Genomic DNA, 21,345 nt, shown 5'->3' with positions numbered 1-21,345 from the left:
TTTCCCCCAACTTTGTAATTGCCGAGCATCATACACACTAGTACTGAGTCACTCTCTTATGCTACAAGCCAAAATATGTATAACTTCATCCTTAACATAAAGTGTGTTAAATTTGGACCTGAGTGTCAGAGAGTCTGAGACCGAGTGTTACTTAAGTGATAGAGAGAGAGACTTTGGTCTTTAGGTAGATATAGATTGTTGGAAAAATACATGTTTGTATTGTATATAAAACATACGCAACAGAAAAATAACGGATCTACTTCTTTCGCAATTGATAACATGTACTATGTAAGTTTCAGAATATATGAACAAGAGAGTTTACCTTGGTGCGATGAAATTCAAAACCAAAGATTAGAAGTACTTGGGAACACTTTTAATCTTCACTCCAATTCCACTTGTGCCTAAGAAGTGTGGTCCCTTGATTAGTTTATATGTATGTGTTCAAGGGAGAATTAGAGAGTGTCCTACACTCACATACAAACCATTTCATTCACTTACAAAATTTTGTATGTTTCTCTTCTTATAACTAATTATCTAGTTAGGCTAGCCTTTTTGGTCATTCCAATTGGGCTTTAGTATGTGGCTTAGAGTGGGATCAAAAAGAGAACAAATAAGACATTAGCTCCAATGGGCCTTTGGTTTTTCTGTCAACTCTTGACAAGTCCAAAGTTATCATTAATTATATTTAATACCACTATATAAATATAATTGCACTCTAGGCCTTATTAATAAATTATATCCCAAGATTTTATTATACATACAACCCTTTCATAAAATATTCGTAGTAATACAAAGTCATGAATGTAGACTGCCACTTTGAAAATTGCTACATCTTAATCCTTGAGGACCCGGTTTAATCCTTTAAGTTATTCATCATATATTAATGAAATCCAATTTTTTAAATATATATTTTAGTAACTCCTTACTAAAGTGGTTAGGCCTAACACTCTGAATAATTGAACTCATTAAACTTATCTCAAGTGAATATTTTATATCCATGTTAAAAGATTATGAATTCCATCTTAAAAATATATATTCCATCAACACTAAATGTGGCTGCCCAACATACTGAGATTTTGATCGTGACTTTAGATCTCACTCCTAATATATCAAAGTAATCTACACTTCATGATCAGGTCCATTATTGTCTCAAGATTAAGAATTCATGTAAATAGAAGCCGTGAGATTCATTATTCATTTGACAGTCGTTAGAAGAATAATAAATCTTATAGCGGTCCAGTTCAATATATTTTAACTTTTAAAACATATCAACTAAAAGTCTCCACTTCCATGATGAAGATAAATCATCTTAGTTGATATGTTATAGTCTTCGCAGATGAAATACTTAATTTCATCACCGACTACGAACTAAAATTCTAAATTTACAAAAAACTTGTGATTTATATATTCTGTGACTAAATCACATACTATGCATCTCATGGACTATATGATAATGTCCAAATATTTATGTTACCATTATTTTATATAATAATAAAACAACTTTATTAATCACAACATTAAGTCATACATAATGTCATACATAATATCATACAATAGGATTTAAGAGCAGTAATCCTAACATAGACTACTTGATCTGGTTGTGTCAATGGCTAGTAATATACCTGTAAATTATAATCCTACTAACACTTCTGCTAATGCAATGCAAATAGGAGACATTTTTAAATACAACAACAATAATAACCAGTTTTTTGTGAACTACCCACCAACTCCTCCAATTGGTCCAGAAATGGGTATCAAGTGTAAGTGTTTCTGTTTCAACCTTTGCTGTTGTTAAGAGGAGACAACATCAAAGGCGATTTTTGAGACGCTCCATTGTGCAACCCCTATTTTATCAACCCATTCCTAAACCAATACCAATCCTGCCACCTCTTATGCCACCAATTCCCCGAGTAATTTAGTTTTATTCCCTATCATATACTTTCTCTTTCGCTGCATGCATGTATGTTTTAATCCCTTTAATTAACTTTGTGCATCGTTTTCTATTTACAAATTGAGTTCCCCCCCCCCCTCCCCCCCACTTTTTTTAGCTATATAACCTCCTCTTGTTTTGCAGCTTTTGTTCTTTGAAACATACAATTTTCACTGTCTTTTTTGTTTCTGTTTTAGTTAATCAGTATGTTTTCTGAGTCAGTCCAAGTAATTTAAAAATGGGTTGCAGAAAAATTATTTGCAATTATTATATAATTATCATTTTTAATAGGAAAATTGTTGTTTGTGTAAATAATATATAATTTAAGTTAGGTTCATAAGATGATTTCATGGTGTGTAACCTCTTTGATATAAAAATCAATAACATTTTCCCAATCTTTTTCTTAATAAATAAAGAGCTTTTTATGGTACTTTTCACCTAGGAGTTAATTGGCTATATTAATCTTTCTTTTTCTTTTTCTTTTTCTTTTTTGATGAGAAACTTGGAAGAATAACATTCCAACTTGAAAACAAGGTACAACAAAGCAAGGGAAACAAGAAAATACAATCAGATAAGCTTACAACATATCCTCTCTAATAATCTGCTGGATGGGAGGGGGGGTGACACCCTTCCAAATCTGAGTTAGGCCCAAGAGCTTTGCTTCCTTGGCTAAGACATGCGCTGTTCTGTTGCCAATCCTTTTCAAGTGCTTGAATGAATAACAGGAGAAGGAATTCAAAGAAGACTTGATGTCATGAATGATATGACCGAACTCGCTACCTGAGCAGTCCGAGGAAAGGGCTTGGATTACTGATAAGGCATCTGACTCAAAAATGGTGCATGATACCTGCATTTCTGACACGAAGAGAACACCTTGGATAAGGGCATAGGCTTCAGTCACCTCGGCAAAGAAGTCCGATGAGAGGGGTTTGCTCAGAGCTCCAATTGGGGTACCTATGCTGTCTTTGATGGTAACATCGATACAAGAGTTCCCTCCATTTGCTGAGGTGGCGCCATCCATATTAATCTTAAAGAAGCCTGAGGGAAGGGTTGTCCACTTGTGATGGGGGGCAGGGGGGTTAAGGTGGACTGAGAAAAGGCTTAATATTAAAGTCAAGTAAAGCTCTTCTAGTGGAATCCCACACTTGCACCGGAGTGATACCTACATCATTGTGAATAGCTTGGTTTTTACTACCCCAAATGGACCAAGCAGTCATGAAGAAGGTGTCTAGGTCCCTGGAGGTTCCTTTCTCAAAAATCTGACTCGCAATGTCTATAATATCCAATTCTGCAGCAACTATGTCTAAAGGGCAGTCCAGCCACAAAGCCCAAGTGTCCTTAGCATGCGCACAGTGTATAAGAGCATGAGTAGTGGTTTCCATGCACTTATCACACAAAGAACAAAAACCAGCTGAGTTCAAGCCTCTACAGCGGAGGTTATATAGAATAGGAAGACCATTTATGCAGGCACGCCAGGCAAAAATCTTCACCTTAGGAAGGACCTTGAGCTACCATATTTTCCTCCAAAGTGGCAAGGCCGAGCTGTCAGAAGTGCCTTCCTCAAGTTCACCCTTTTCAACCAACTTGGCAGCAATATAATAAGCGCTTTTTACAGTAAACGAACCATTTTTTGTTCCCCAACCAGATTAGGCTATCCTCCGGAAGGCTAAAGCTGATAGGAATTCTAAGAATGGTTGCAGCTTCAAATGGGAGGAATAAGGACTTCACTAGGTTTGGTTTCCACCATTTAGTGTCATCATCAATGAGAGAGGAAACCATTGGGAAGTTGTCAAAAGGTTTGGGGGGGGGGGGGGGGGGGGGGGGGGGATTACTTTGTGGGTGGACGATGTTGGCAACCACCTACCTCCCAAATGTGGATCCTTTTGCCATTTCCCACCCTCCATCGCGTGCCCTTCCTTATAACATCTAAGCTATTATGAATGCTCCTCCACGCATAACTTGGGCTGCTGCCTTTTTTAGAGTTTAGGACATCATCATAGGGAAAATGCCTTGCTTCATAAACCCGTGCCACTAAGGAGTTAGGGTTTGAGAGGATCCGCCACCCTTGCTTGGCTAATAGGGCTAAGTTGAAGGCATGGAGATTTTGGAATCCCATACCCCCAAAAAGTTTGGACTTGCACATCTTTTTCCAGCTCACCCAAGCCAATTTCTTTTCTTGATCCCTTTGGCCCCACCAAAAATTCCTCATCATCCGTTCAAGATCATCACACAACATTTTAGGCAATTGGAAGCAACTCATGGTGTATGTTGGGATGGCTTGAGCAACGGCTTTAATGAGGATTTCTCTGCCCCCAATGGAGAGTAATTTACCTTTCCATCCAACCAGCTTCTTCCCACTCTCTCTTTTATCTCCACAAACACCTGCGTTTTTTATTTCCCAATTAACGATGGGAGACCAAGGTATTTTTTATGCCTAGTGTCTTGCATAGGGCCAAGAATACTCAAGATTTCTTCCTTACATTCAGGAGGGGTATTCGGACTAAAAAAGACTGATGATTTATCCGCATTGATCTTCTGACCTGAGGCTTTTTCATAGGCATTAAGAATGTTGATTAGCTCCATGCATTCAGCGGTATTTGCCTTGCAAAAGAGCAGGTTGTCGTCCGCAAGGAAAAGGTGAGTGATTGTGGGGCAGCCTCGACATATAGATAGGCCATTGAGAGATTGGTTTCTAGCTGCTTTCTTTTTCTAAGAAAACTTATATATGGTTTCTAAATCTCTAGCCAAAGAAAGTAGATCTCGAGTATGTTTATCTAATGTTAGGCATATATATGCTTGTGAATTAATTGCTTGAGGGTTTCAAGTAAGATTAACTAATTTTTTCTATTTATACAGTTTTTTCACCCTTGTTTTCACATTTTTTGAGTGTTTGATTGGTGCTCCTTTTTGCTTGATTTGTAATTAAAAGGATTACAAGGAGATTTACTTTATTTCCAAATACAAAGTTACAAGCGTTCTTTTGATCCGACTATTCATGAAGTTTATAAGAACGACCAGCTCCTAGCTGAGCTAGAAAAGTATATTTCATCTCAAATTTGTTGATTATTTGCAAAATCACCACTCCCACAGGTTTGTGCAATAGAATCTAAGACTATTTTCTTGTATTAAAAAAAAAAATCAAAGTTTAGTTATGATTTCTTTTGATCTTACATTAATTTTGGCTCGTAAATTGTGTTCAAATATTTGCAAATTATCATAAGCCCCATGTCAATTACGACAAAGACTTCAATACCTTCGTAACAACAGATTCCAACAAACTATGACGCAAAAAATCTCACGTGCACAAGTAAGGAAATGACAATTGATTTTTTTTTTTTTTTTTTGATAATCAATATAACTGAACTTTCATTAAACTGAGGTCATACTCAAATGAGCTACATCAAACAACAATTGATTTGCAATAACAGGTGGAATATCTTCCACCCATATGCAACAATCTGTTACAGACTTGGCAAACTTTGCCATGATATGTGCTGCAGAATTTCTAGTCCTGCACACGTGGTTTACTTCCCACGAATTAAAAACACTAAGGTCCATTTTAATCCCTTCTATCACCTTTTGGATGGCACTCACTGGACTATTTGCATTGAAAGCTTTTATGACAACCTGTGCATCACTTTCCACACTGATATTTCTAAGACTGAGGTCCCTTGCAAAAATGATGCCCTCCTCCACTGCTTTCACTTCCGTTTCCAAAGCTTTCAATGGCAGCTCCACCCTTTTACTCATCGCTCCCATAACCTGTCCTTCCTCATTTCTGATAACCACGCCCACCCCACAACAGCCCAACTCTTTGAATACCGCCCCATCAACATTGACCTTGTATTGCCCCCTTCTTGGCGGAGTCCAATGTTGCCCAGCAGCGCGTAAAGGCCTACTCTGCACCTCCTTTTTCTGCCTAACTTCCTTAGCATATGCAGACACTTCGCGCACTATCAAATCCGCTGCTTTACTCTTCCCACCATGGCAGGTTGAGTTCCTATTGTTCCACAGGCTCCACGCTATGACCGCGAACAACTCCCAGTCTATGTCCGGCTTCTTGATCTTTGTTTCCCACACAACATCAATGAAATCTCTAGGCGTAGTCTCAAAGAAAGGCAACTTCAGTCTTGTATTTCCCCATACTTCCCCTGCCAATTTGCATCCCCACAAGGCATGTCCCGTTGTTTCACAGCAGCCACACAACACACATTTATCATCCTGCCCAATTCCCCTGCATCTTAGCTGGTATTTTGTTGGGAGTATGTTCAGACATGCTCTCCACATAAAATGTTTTATCTTGTGGGGGCAGTTCAAACTCCATATCAGCCTCCACAAGTTTTGCATACCTGAATTGTTTGAGGTCTCCCCCCATTCCAGCTTTTGGTCTGCCTCTCTCAACAGCAACTGGGCCACTTTGTATGCACTATTAACAGTAAATTTACCACTTGGAGTCCAAGCCCATACCAGAGAGTCTTGAGGGAGTCTAGGACTGATGGGAATGCCTAGGATTGCTTGGGCTTCTTGGGTCATGAAAGTATTTCTCACTTTGGGTACATCCCACCCTCTCCTATCCATATCAATGAGGCTTGCCACCAGCTCAGAATCAGCATGAGGAGGTCTTTGGCTTACAACTTTGAATGAGCTCGAGTTTGGGAGCCAACGATCTTTCCAAATGCGAACTTGTTCCCCGTTTCCAATAGACCATTTTGACCCCCTTTCTACTACCTCCCTAGCAGCCATGATGCTTCGCCATACATAAGACGACCTCCTTCCCAACTGAGCTTCCATAAAGGAGCATTGTGCAAAGTATTTCGCTTTGAACACCCTATAAATCAAGGAGGTCTGGTTTTTCTGGATTCGCCAGCCTTGCTTAGCGAGAAGGGCCAAGTTAAAGGCTTTTAAATCCCTAAAGCCCATTCCTCCCCTCTCCTTTGAAGTGCACAATTTTTTCCATGAGACCCATGCCATCTTTCTTTCCCTCTCCTTTTGTCCCCACCAAAAATTACTAATCATGGAGTTTAGTTCATTGCACAACGAGTCCGGAATTCTGAAGCAGCTCATTGTGTATGTGGGTGTGGCTTGGGCCACCGCCTTGATGAGTATCTCCCGACCTGCATTTGACAGCAACTTTCTTTTCCACCCCGCTAAGTGTCTCCCCACTTGATCCTTGATTCGGTTGAAAGCTTTACGTTTCCCTCTACCAATTAAATGAGGCAGTCCTAGGTATTTCTCGTGGTGATGGACAATTTGAGCTCCAAATCTCCACTGAACATACTCTTGGGTCTCTCTAGGAGTATTCTTACTGAAAAAGAGGGAGGTTTTCTCCTTGTTCAGCTTCTGTCCCGAGTCCCCTTCATACTCCTCCAAAACACTTATAAGCCTATCACATTCTTCCACTGATGCTCTACAAAAAACTATGCTATCGTCAGCAAAAAGCAAGTGGGACACACGCGGAGCACCTCTGCATACAGCCACTCCTTTAATCTGCCCCTCTCTCTCTTCCTTCTTAAGCATAGCAGATAACCCTTCAGTGCACAGTAGGAAGAGATAAGGGGATATAGGGTCCCCTTGTCTCAGGCCTCTAGTTGGATTTATTTTTCCTTTTGCTTCCCCGTTAATCAAAACCGAGTACTCCACTGTGGTCACGCACATCATAATGAGAGAAATCCACCTCTCATGAAAGCCCATCCTCCTCATCATTGCCTCCAAATAACTCCATTCGACCCGATCATAGGCCTTACTCATATCTAGCTTCACTGCCATCAGAGCTTCTTTCCCCTTCCTCCTTTGGTTTATGTTGTGCATAGTTTCGAAAGCCACCAAGACATTATCCGAAATGAGCCTACCCGGAACAAAGGCACTCTGGGACTCATCAATAATCTCTGCAAGCTTACTTTTGAGTCTATTAGCAAGCACTTTAGAAATTATTTTATAGATAACATTGCATAGGCTTATCGGTCTATATTCCGTAATTTTTTGAGGTGATTTTACTTTAGGGATAAGACAGATATATGTTTCATTAATTCCACAAGGCATCACACCAGAATTAAGAGAATTTAGAACACAATTAATCACCTCAGGACCCACAATATCCCAATATTGTTGGAAAAAGATCGGGGACATACCGTCTGGCCCCGGGGCCTTTGTAGGGTGCATTTGCTTTAAAGCTCGCGACACCTCCTCTGCCTTGAACTCAGCTATCAGGCTCTCATTCATCTCCGGAGATACCCTTTGGTGTATAGCATTTAGGCTTGCATCGGCATTCGAAGATTGCTCTGACTTGAAAATACCCTCGAAGTACTCAAGAATAATGCTTTCAACATCCTCCTGGTTCTCTTGCCATTCCCCATTCGCATTCTGTAACCCCCCAATTCTGTTCCTTCGTCTTCTTTGGCTAGTCGTAGCGTGAAAGAAACTTGTATTGCGGTCACCCCATTTAATCCACGCCGCTCTAAACCTTTGGCTCCACATGATCTCTTCCCTGACCAGCATTTCATTAATTTCTTTTCTTAATTCTTGAATTTCCTCTGCTTTTTCGTGAAGGCTGCTCAGATTTTCCAGTTGCTAAAGTCTTTCTTGCTTCCGCTTCAAAGTTTTGTTTACATTTCCGAAAACCCTCCAGTTCCACCGTTGCAGGTTCGCTTGGCAGCTCTTGAGTCTATCTATGACCGTGTACTCCTCATCCCCTCTGTACGGATCCCATGCTTCTTCCACTACCTCCCTGCACCCTGCCTCTCTAACCCACATAGCCTCAAAGAGAAAACGCCTTCTAGCTGGTTTCTTTTGTTGCCCAATTTTCAGTGTAAGAATCAGTAAACAATGATCCGAGCTTGACATTGAGCGATGACGGACTCTGGCTTCTTGGAAAAGCACAGACCAGCTTGCGTTAGCCACCATTCGGTCAAGCCTAATCAGTGTTCTCTGGTCCCCCAAACGCCCATTACACCAAGTGAAATTTTGCCCCACAAAACCCAAATCAAAAAGACCACACCGACTTAGGCATTCCCTGAAACTTTCCATCTGATTAACATCTCTTTCTAACCACCCAATCTTCTCCTGTTGGTGTGTGATTTCATTGAAATCACCAAAAACCACCCATGGCATCTCGCACTGATCTCGCAAAGTTTCCAGAAGTTGCCAAGAAGCATGTCTCTTACTAGCGTCGGGATGGCCGTAGAAGCCGGTAGCGCGCCAAAGGACCGGCGATGACTCTTCTCGGACTACCACATCTATGTGGGAATGCGAACAGCTCTTGAAGGTCACCGCCAAACCCTCTCTCCACAGCAAGGCCAAGCCTCCGCTCCTTCCATCACTCGGTACCACAATCCCTTGTGTGAAGTTTATTTTGTTTTGAATCCCCTTTATTCTACCCTTACTCGCCTTTGTCTCTGATAAAAAGACCAACAATGGATCCATCTCTTTCACCGCATCGGTGAGAGTACGAACTGCCAGGGAGGATCCGAGACCCCGACAGTTCCAGGCAAGGATACTCATGAGGCTCGGCGGTGCTGCGTCGCAAGCACCGCCACTCCGCCATCCATACTCTCCATTTCGTTCTCTGTATTTCCATTCTCTAAACTCTCATTCTGTTTCAAACCTTTCCTACGTTTCTGATCTAAATTGTTAGGATCCAACTCTTGTAACGGGGTTGGGCCCTCCCTTTTACCAGACTTCAAGCCTTTTTTTCCTTTGGGCTTATTTTGATTCACCTCACGCGCAAGTCTTTTCCAATGTTTGCTTTTTGGGCCGAGTTCAGCAGCCACCCAGCCTTCATTTGGGTTATAACTTAACGCCATTGGGCCCATTGCAACATCTTTATCACTTGGGCTTTTCACATGGCTCCCCACCTTCTCATTTGGCGCCACTACGTATTTGAAGATGGGTTCTGTCTCTAGAAAAGGTGCTTTCTCCCAATGCATAAAAGCTGACTGGTCACCATGATTTGTGGATGAGGCCGAGACACATTCACTTGATTTGGCTATCTTCTCATGCTTCTTTTCCACACTCTCGCACTCCTTACCATTTTCGTGTAAAACATCCTCTGCTTGATCTGAAACACCAAGCTTTGACTCTCCCGATGTGATTGGTGTGTTTCCCCGACCTGTCATCTTCTCCACATAAGCCCTACCAATCTCAGTTTGGGGTTCTGGTATTTGCGCCGTGGCCACCATTTGTTCCGTTCCACCACCTGAAGCCGCCTTTCCGTTTGGTGGATCACCACGCACTATCGGTTTCAACACCTCATATCCACCCCTCCTGCTTGGTTCGCCCCTTAACCAAGCCCCATACTGCAGTTGTCTATCATCCGTTTGATAGTTCAACCCAACTAACTCCGGACAATCCCTGATTGCATGGCTAAGGAGACCACATCTATAGCAGAAATTTGGTAGTCTTTCATATTTGAAATGTACCCATCAACTCTCCCCTCCCTCAATAGTAATCTTCTTCCCACGCACTAGTTTTTTTGTAACGTCAATCTTAACTCTTGCCCGAAGATATTTTCCCCATTGAACACCTGAATCAGAGACATCAACCTCCATCACTGACCCCAGCTTAGACCCAATGGCCCATGCCGTCTCCTTTGTTCTGCATTTGAGTGGCAGGTTGTAAATCTAAACCCAAAACGGAGACCATCTCATCACTATTTCCTTTGGTGTTAGTTCCCCCTCAAATTCCTGTAAGAGGACAAGTTGTTTCTCATAGCTCCATGGGCTCATGTCAAGCACCTTTCTCTTCTCCCTTTCGTCCCCAAATTCTACCAAGAACAAGTCCTCTTCAAGTTCACTAAACTTTATGCTCTTGCTTGGTTTCCAGAGCATATTCAGAGTCTTTCTAAGCGCTTCCACGTTAACACATATGTGGGATAGGATTTTTAGAACCACACAAAACCTCCCACGATCTCTGGCTGCCTTAGTACTGTTGCTTCCCAGATTGATGCCCTCGTCTTCCTCCTCAATAAAAGACAGCTTACTCCACAGCTTCTCCAGTTCCTCTGCCATGTTTTCTTGCAGTCGAAAACCCACTTACACACACACCCTCTCACGCCCCACCAAAGGAGGGCACGCAACTTCTTGCACAGGGCAAGAACACTCAACTGCTTCTACGTGCTCGAAAGCCCGAGAGCACTTTTTCCCCACTTACTTTTTAACTTTTCAAAAAAGCAAAATGATAATTGATTACTTTGTCGTTTTCGTGTTCATGTTATCTGAATCCATTTATTTTTTTAGAAAGATATATTGATATTGTCAATTTAAACATGTTAACTAATTCTTTTGCATAAATTATGTTCAAAAGGTCACAAATTATCTTATGCCCTGTGTCAATTGTGGCAAAGATTTTGGCATCAATATAATAACAAATACCAACAAATTATGACACAAAACATTCCTTGTACAAAATATCACTCGATTACTCTGTTGTTTTCATGTTCACACATCTAAATCCATTTTTATTGAGGGAAGAAAGTTTTTTTTTTTTTTTTTTATTTTGAGATAAAACATAGAAATTTTATTAGATAAAGTATACTAAACAGTCCATAAGAACCCTGTATCATCAAAACAGGGAAAACCAAGACTTATTCTGCAGAAAACAAACACTACAAACAAGGGAAAACCAGACTTATTCTGTAGAAAACAGACACTACAGAAAAAACAACATTGTAGAAAAAACAACACTGCAGAAAAAACACCACTGTGCTCTGTGCAGAAAAACAACAATATGCAAAAAAACACCACTGCAGAAAAACAACAGATATACAGAGTTCAGGACATACAATACCAAACAGCAACAGAAACACCCAAAACAAATCACTGAGCAGCTACCAGCCTCTGATACTCATGCAAAAAACCAATTCCTCCATCAAGAATAACCTTTGGATGGGTTTGGATATGCTAAAAATAAAATTTATTTCGAGCATTCCAAATTTCCCAAGCAATCACTGCCCATCTTTCTAACTCCTGTTGTAGAAGTTTATCCAATAGACATCGAAGAAGCATGAAAATATCTTGGGCTTCATTAGGACATTTCTGAAGCTTTCCTTGGCAAAGGGCCTAAACATTTCTTGCAAAAGGACATTCCCACGGTAGATGTGCAACAGTTGGACGCATTGTGATTCCTAAGGTTTGCATCTTCTCTTTAACTTGATACTGTTTTGCACTGTGATAAAAATTAGTTTGCTTTCACATCAAATTTTTGGAAATCGTTGATCCTAATTATGCATTGATGTTTCACCCTCATAACGTGACCCGCAGGTATGAATTTAAAAAATAACACCACCTAGCTATGAGATGCCTTGATTAGCCTACATTTTTTGTTACTTTGACCTTGAAATAAAAATGGTAATAAGTGGTAATATGAGCAGTGTTTGCTCAAACATCTTTCCCAAGAGGATTTAAGTGATAGCTATAATTGAAATTAATACCATCATGTTCATGACTCTTCTCCTTCTTCCTTCTGATAGAAACTAAATTGTATATGCCCCAACTAGATTCAACGGAGCGGATTATCATGAATTTGATCGATATGAACTATCGGCACGTCTGAAGCTTCAGATTTAGGTTCGAGTTACTATACTTGCTATATCCTCATATCAAAACTAGGGCCAATATCAAGGCAAAAAAAAAAAGGGAAAAAAACACATTATTACGCATGTTCTTCCCAATTTAAGTCAAAATTCACACCACAACAATGACTTTTACAAACCTCAGAATATATAATTACCATCTCAAATAGCACCATCTAGAAGGATTATGAATTGAAATTTTTATTGTTAAACCTGGCCCCTTTCTCTTTATAACAACTTTGAACGTTAACACCAGTATAGAGCCTAAATACAAGCATATAAGTCCTTTTAAGCATTTCCATTGGGGGTTGTAAATGGGAAATATGGGGAAAATTTAGCATCAAAGCACAAAAAGAGCCCAGCAGCCGGTCTTGTAAAATATGAGAATTGTAAAAATTATAATATATTTTAATTCCAAAAGATCATTGTAGCACTGTACCACCTCACACTCTGTCTCCCATTCCCTTTGATTTCACTTCCTCTTCTCTGATTTTCTCTCTCCTTTCAGTCCTCACTCACTCCCTCTCTCATAGCTCTCTCTCTCTCTCTCTCTCTCTCTCTCTCTCTCTCTCTGTGTGCTAGGTTTTTTATGGCATGGCTGGGTTTTTTTTTCTCTCTCACGGTGTGGTTGGTTGAGATTGACGTGGGTGTGCTTGGTTCGAAGTGGATAGTGGGTGTGTTTGCTTAGTCCAACGTGGGTGTGCTTAGTTTGATCTCCACCAATCTGCTGTGTTTCAGTGGTGGATGGCTATGGTAGCGGTGGGTTTGATGAATGTGGGTGTGTGTGTGGGGTTGGGTTTGTGACTGATGTGGTGGTAGTGGTGGGGGGTTGCGGTGGTGGTGGGTGTTGATGATGGTGGAGGTGGGGGTTGCCGTGGCAATGGTTTGCTGATGTGGGTTCATGCTGGTGGCAGTGGCGGTGGTGGGTAGTGGGCATGGTGGTGGCTTGATGTGGGTTCATGCTGGTGGCAGTAGCGGTGGTGGGCAGTGGGCATGGTGGTGGCTTGGTGGTGCCGGGTTTGTTTGATTTTTTTTAATGGGTTTGTGGTTAGTTTTTGGTTGGTTTATGGCTGGATATTTGCTGGGTTTGTGGTGGGTATGGTGTCACGGTGGTTGCTGTGTGGTGGTGACTGGGTTGCTGTGTGGAGGTGGTGTAGTTAAGAGGGTGGTTGCTATATAGATGTGTGGTTGAGAGAGAGACAAAGAGACAAAAATTAGAAAGGAGTAAGAGATAATTTTATATTATTTTATGGTATAATTTATATTATTTTGATGTGCGGAATGGTAAAATAAAAGTTAGGATGTTGAGTGTATTGTAAAATGGTATGGTATAATTAATAAAGTAGTTTTTTGGGATGGTAAAATAGGATAGGATGACATTTCCAGTTGTGAATACTCTTACAATGATTTTTCTGTATTGTATTAATTCATGTGTTATTATATTTAAAAATTTAAATGCGTAAATCATTTTTTCCTCTTTTTTTTTTTTTTAAGAAAGTTTCAACTTATGGTATCCACTCTTGATGATAGTTCTTTATCATTAGACCAAGACACTAATCAGTTTTTGGGGTAGGTGTGGATTGAACCCCAGATCTCTTATATAACCATCAGAAACTTTACCAGTTGAGCTAACTGGAATCCACATTTTTTTTCCTTTTGAACTCAAAAGAACATAAATTACTGCATTTTATATTGTATTTATTTTTTTCCCCTAAAACTTAAATAAAAATTGTAATAAATAAGTAAGTGTAACACAAAAGTGCAAGTATAGTGTATTTAAATCTAGAATCCCCCCTAAATGATGTGTAATAGTAATACCCACTTAAATAAAAATAGTAATTTAGTTTTTTTTGTTCCCCTAAAACTCAAATGAGAATGATAATAAATAGGTGGAATTATATTTTTATATATATAGAAAGACATCTACGATTTTGTTTATTTATTTATTTATTTATTTTTGTTTACACTTAAAAGAGAAATATGTGTACAAATTAATTTTTTAGGACTTGCATATTAATTTACTCAACCCCAACCCCCCCCCCCCAATAAAAAATAAAAAAAATAAAAAAAAAAAGCCTTTTAGGTTACTTATATAAAAATAAAATAAAAATTTCCTTGTAAAGTTGTTTACAAGAGAAAAAATGGGCAAACTTGCGGAGTATTTAAAGAAGGGGCAAAACTTAGGTACAGTACATTAGGTTCCCTACTTAAAATTTTGACATATGTACAATTTAATAACCCAGACAAACGGCATTAAAACTTTTTTTTTTCCCTTCTTCGTTCTTTTTCCTATACTGCAACTGCAAGAGACCCACTGGCTTAAAATCTCTAGAAAAGAAGAAAGAATCATAGATTAGAAACAAAGAAAGAATCATAGATCATAAACGAAGAAAGAAACAGATACACATACATACACACACACCGAGAGAGAAAGAAAGAGAGAGAGAAAGAATCATAGATTAGAAAAGAAGAATCATAGATCAGAATCATAGATCAGAAACAAAGAATCATAGATCATAATCATAAATCAGAAACGAAGAATCATAGATCCAAAACGAAGAAAGCCTCATAGATCAGAGAAGAAGAAGGGAATAGATACACATACATACACACACCGAGAGAGAGAGAGAGAGAGAGAGAGAGAGAGAATCCTAGATCAGAAACAAAGAATCATAGATCCAAAACGAAGAAAGCCTCATAGATCAGAGAAGAAGAAGGAAATAGATGCACATACATACACACACACACCGAGAGAGAGAGAGAGAGAAAGAAAGAATCATAGATCAAAAATGAAGAATCATAGATCAGAATCATAGATCATAAACAAAGAAAGCCTTATAGATCAGAGAAGAAGACAAAAACAGATACACATATATACACACACTGGACAGAGAGAGAAAGAATCATAGATCAAAAAAGAAGAAAGGAAGCAGAAACTCACCAAGAGAGATATGAGATAGTCTTTTCTTTTCTTTTCTTTTTTAACGTCATTTGCTTAAGGTGTTAAATTGGACAGATGTCAAATTTTTAAATTGGGAACTTAAGATACTGTACTTAAGTTTTGCCCTTAAAGGAGCTAATCATGGATATTTTACTACATATCATTTAAGAATTTATTATAAAGGTGGAATTTATAATGTTTATTGAAGGACAATTTAGAGTATTTAAAGGAGTTTGTAGTGGATATTTATTACTATGGTGTAATTTATTATTGACACAGCAAAAAAAAAATTTGACATTGACCAATGATTGTCTGCATCTTTCCAACGTTATATGTGTCATTGTTTTATACATTTTCAAAAGGACACATGTCACCATTGTGTGTATCCTCCAGTTTAACAATCCTACTTTTATATTATACCATAGAATTATAGAATGTAGATAGATTAGGAGGAATGGTGTTGGTGGGCCGAGTGGAAAACTCTAACAATTACCTTTTCCATCTTCCCTCTTTTCTACCAAGCCAAAACAATGGTATTAACCATTTTACATCCTCCCCTTTTTTCACCTAATCAAACGGACCACAAAGAGCATTTTTTATTATTATTAGATTTTTGCTTTGTTTAGTTTAAGGATAGAAAATACATATTTTTTCCTGACATGTGTGTTTGGTAAAGAGAATGGAAAACTGGAAGGATAAAGAGCATATTAGTTTTATACCCTTAGTATTAAAAGTAAAAGAACAGAAAAAATTGGATAGTTTTGTACTTTTCTTCTTAATGTCATTTTCCCTCATCCTCTCCAACTAGTTTTTGTCATGTGCTTCGCACGGTTTTAATTTTAAGATTATATATAAATCTTAGAAATAAACACGTTTTTAAATAGGCGAAAACACCAATTTGGTCCCTACATTTTGAGGTCACAATTTATTTAGTTTCTTTATTTTGGTAGCAGTTGTTTGGGGGCCTTTTTTGGATGCCTAGCCACGTGTGGTCTGTTAGAGGGATGACCTTACTAGGCCCGGGTTCTTTTTAGGGAGTTGCGTCCAGAACTCAACATTGGGCCACATGGTCCAATGGCTACCGGCGTATTTTTTTAAGCCTATAAAATCATTAAAGCCAAAGTCTAAGAATCGCGATAATGGTTGAGTAAATATGTAATACGTGTTTGATATAATAGGTTTGATTAGTAGTTGTAATAACGGCTGAAGTATAGTATTTATTTAGAGGTAAAGTAATCATGTACTCAATGATGTAAATTTAAAGATAAGAAAGCAAAGTCACTTATCTTTGTATGGTTTGTAGCCCAGCTATGTAGCATCAGTGAGCTGATAGGATTCCAACAGAATGCTAGCGGTAAAGGCTAGTTTATCATGTATTTAAATGAGTTTAAGCCTTGGTTAATAGTTGTAATAGCAGTTGGAATGAAGTAATATGTATTTAAATGTGAAATAATCATATACTCAAGATGTAAATTTAAAGATAAGGAAGCAAGGTCACTTATCTCTTATGGTTTGCAGCCCCAACTGAACAGCTTCTGTGAGTTGATAATATCCCAGCAGCGTGACCCCAACGGTAGAGAGGTAGTTTGCCATGATAACTTCGTGATTGAAGGGGAAAAATGGGTGCAACTAGAGGGAGAGAGAGTATGTCCAGCTATGTGTAGGGGCTGGTTAAGCTTGCCCCCCTTATTATGCACTTAAATGAGTTTCCCCTTTGACAATGCTCTTTTAATTGTTGTGAAGTTATGAATAGAGTTGCCTTCCATGAAAAGGGCTTTTGTATGGAGTATATGTGCCTTCTAAGAGAAGGGCTTTATGTAAGAAGTAATTATGCCTTCTAAGAGAAGGGTTTTTGTAAGAAGTAGTTGTGCCTTGTAAGAGAAGGGCTTTGATATAAGATCTTGGTGCCTTCTAGGAGAAGGGCTTTAGTAATAGAAGTTCATGCCTTCCATGAGAAGGGCTTTTAGTATGAGTGTTTGGCATCTCTTGAGAAGTGTAGAGATGGTAAAGACATAGATGTTTTGTGGGATGTAGTATTTGTGATATGTATGATATATGAAGTATGAGAAATATGGAGGTTAAAGATAGTAAAAATGTGAGATTATAACTGCTAGAGAAGTTGTAGAGATTGCTTTCCAAGATGAAAGATTTTGTAAGAGAAGAGTATGGAAATGAGTTTAGGCACTTGGAGATAGGAGCAATAAGATAAGTGTAGAAGAGTATTGAGATGTTTTTATGGGTAGCAAAACAGTAGAATTTCAGAGTGAGAGTATGAGAGTGGAGCTTAGATGAGTTATGATGTGTTATATGTAATGGTGTAGTAAGTGCGTATGAGATTGTGTAAGAGAAGTGAAGAAAGAGATGTTTAGAGATATGGGCAGCAAGATATATGTATTTTTAGAATATGGAGAGTGAGATAATTAGTATATGAGAGTAATAGTATTGTAGTGTGTTTAGCAAAGTGCTGGGATTGTATGAAGGCTTATGAATGGCATTTATGAGCTAAGGGCTGAAAAGTTTAGTTCCTCATTTAGAAAGTAGAAAACTCAAAAGCTCAGAACTTCATTAAGAGTTTCAGAAGATTATTAAAGGAGAAAGAATAGGGAGGTGTATGAGAGAGTTCTCCTCCATTGGTGTCCCTCCTTGAGGTGTTGATGAAGGGTTCCATTTAGCTAAGTTTAAAGGGGTATTTTAGCAAAGAATATCAACCAAAATTTGTCCCAAACAGCAATGAATCTTCAGAAAATCCATCGCATGTTTAGCTTTAAGATATTCTTGCTATTTTAGGTAAGAGTTGCTGGGGAAAAAGTAACAGAAAATGAAGGTATTTTAGCAAGATAAAGGTAGTTTCAATAGTTGATTTTGGTTTTAGCCAAATATGGAAAAATTGGTGATGTTCAGGCTGCTGAGTCAGCTGTCACAGCTGTTCTGAAAAGGCTATTCCAGCTGTTAGGAAAAGCTGTGACAACTATCATGAAAAAGTTGTCCCAACTGTCAGGAAAAGCTGTTTGCTTTAGGCAGAAGCCAATGAGGTCAGATGGGTGCTTTCAGACTGCTAGAGAGGACATTCAACATTTATTGGATGGATTTGGCTGAAAAATGGTAAAATCTCTTTGAAAGGTATTTTGCTATTTTGGGTATAACAGCTGGTTGCTAGGATTTCAACATTAAATGGCTGATGATATCACTTCTAGCTAGGTGTTAAGTGTTGAATGCACTGCTGGGGTTCAATTGGAAATGTTTCCTTTTCAGGTGTTTGTGTTTTTGGTCCAAAGTTCCATTACAACACATTTCTAGCAAGTAATAGAAGGATTGGTTGAAGGCTAAGGAAGCTTTAGAGATTTGGTCAAGGTCTCATTGTGTTGTAACATAATCTTGGTGAGCAAGAGGAGTATTTAATGTTCTATTCTGCCAGCTGGCAGAGACATATATGGTCTGATTATGGCAGACAGCAGCTAGGTATAAAAGATATCATGAATATTTTGTATATAGTTGAAGATAAAAGATAGCCAATCAGATTAGGCCCTGTGTTTGACTTGGATTTTAGTTGAAAATAGTAATGAGATTTATGTAGAATAATATAATGAAGTTTCTAAATATGTATAGCAACAACTGGGGATTGAATGAACAATTATTTTCCCAACAGTTAGATGGTTGGAGATATTGAGTTTTTGTCACATGATGAATATTATGTTTTAGGAAAAGAGCAATGGGGAATTTTATCATTTAAAGTGCTATGTGATAAGAGATGCTTACCATATGTTACCCGCTACACACAAACTCGTCAGAGTTTAGGGAGTTGGAGAAGACATGCCAAGCAACATGTTTTTTTTTATCACCTTTAAACCGCTGGAGTTTTACTAAACATACCTCTTGGCCCTCCAAACCACGACTCCCAAAGTTTCCCCAAAGAGACTTATGAGCTTGGGTCATAAGCCGAAGATGAGATGATGTACCTCGGGTTTTGTTGTTATTTTGTGTAAATATGGGCTCTTGTTGAAGAAGCCGCTTGCCATGATTGTAAGAGATGTAATATGAGTCGTGAGCTTTGATTCATTGCTTAAGCCTAATCCATATGTTGATGTTGATAATGTCGTGGGATTATAATCCCAATTGATGAAAAGGAAATGTGGACCATGAATCCGCCTCTTGAAGTAAGGATCTTGCAGGCCACGTGAGCCCAATCCATGTAATTGAATGAGATATGAGCTTATTTTGGGCTTTAAATAGATTTACCCAAAAAAACCAATAATATGTTAATGTGGCATGGGGTGCCAATGAAGTGGGCTAAAAAAACAGTCCTCAACAGCAATCAATTTAGTCCCTATTATTTTTAACTTGCAACCAATTTAGTCCCTACTGTTGACTCACTAACAGAAAATGCATATGTGGCAAACAATTTACACTATTAGCATGCCTAGTATTAAACTATTACATTATATGATGATGTGTCTAATTTTTAGTGGCCACATTAGCATTTAAAATTACTTTTCTTGTCTTTACCATTTTTTTTTCTTTTAATTTCTTACACATCTTTTTAACCAAACAAAAATTTCTTTTTTATTTTTATTTCTTTATTGTAATTTTTGGGTTACCAAACCCATACACACACACACACACTCTCTCTCTCTCTCTCTCTGTGCAATTTCTTTACTCTTTAGCTTCTCTCTCTCCCTCTCCGTCTCTTCTGCCTTTCACTCTCTTTCACTTCACTCTTCTTCTCTTCAGTCATCAATGGCTATCAACAAAGACTCTACGCCTCCACCAATGATCGGCAAAATCGAACCATATATAGTGTTCATGAAGCCACCATGGACTTCGTCCCAACTCCCTAAAGCTTTCTCAACAATCATTTTTCGATTCACCCAAGAAGATCGTCGTCCCTCCACTGCAACAGTTCAATAAGTTTCTTCAAGAATGAGATTCGTAATGGATGGTCCTGGAGAAGAATGAGAAGGGGTTACCAAGAATAATCTGGGTTTGATTACATATAAGGTTGTTCCTTTTTGTTTTTTGGTTCCTCTACCCTTTATAAGTTTTGAATCTTCTAATTTCTAAAAGCACCTCAAAAAACAGAGATCTACTTTCTAGTTCTAATAAACCACAATGGGAAGCAAAATGATGATTTTTTTTTTTTTTTAAATAATCTTTGGGACTTCATGTTTGCTCTCAAAACCTCGTTAAAGAATTCCCATTCATTGTAGGAAAAGAAAGAATCTTTGGATCATTGTTGATATCTGATAGTGGTAGCACTAATAAAATAATCAAAGGTTCTTTCCCAATTAATTGTTGTTTATGTAAAGAATAAAGTTGCAGAGAAAGAGAGAGTGTGTTTTGTTACCAAGAAATTGCAAGAAATGGGGGAAAAAACTTGAGAAAATAAAATAGAATTTTTAAAGGGAGACGTGGCTTTTTTGCCATCTAAGCACTGATGTGGTCACTAAAATTTAGACACGTCATCATAAAATGTAATAGTTTAATACTAGGCATGCCAACAATGCAAATCGTTTGCCACATATGTATTTTCCGTTAGTGAGTTAAAGGTAATGACTAAATTGGTTGCAAGTTGAAAATAACAGGGACCAAATTAGCTACTACCAAAATATAAGGACTAAATTGACTATAACCTTAAAATGTAGGGACCAAAATTGTGTTTTCGCCTTTTAAATAACACTTGCATGTAGAGTTTATGCTTCTTTTGTCAAAAAGGAATATCATAACCTAAAGTAAAGTTTTAGACTAATAAGATTTTAATGATAATAAGTTGATAGAAGGTAGGAACATATGGTAATTTTTTTTTAAATATTTTCCAAATATAGAACAATTAAATTAATAAGATTTATCTATCTCAAAAAAAAATTAATAAGATTTAGTATTGCATATTGTTCGGGGGCCTTTTTCGGTTCGTCG

Source organism: Quercus lobata, chromosome 3 (assembly GCF_001633185.2).
Source record: "Quercus lobata isolate SW786 chromosome 3, ValleyOak3.0 Primary Assembly, whole genome shotgun sequence".
Classification (NCBI taxonomy): Eukaryota; Viridiplantae; Streptophyta; class Magnoliopsida; order Fagales; family Fagaceae; genus Quercus; species Quercus lobata.
Note: the sequence above shows the minus strand (reverse complement) of the source record.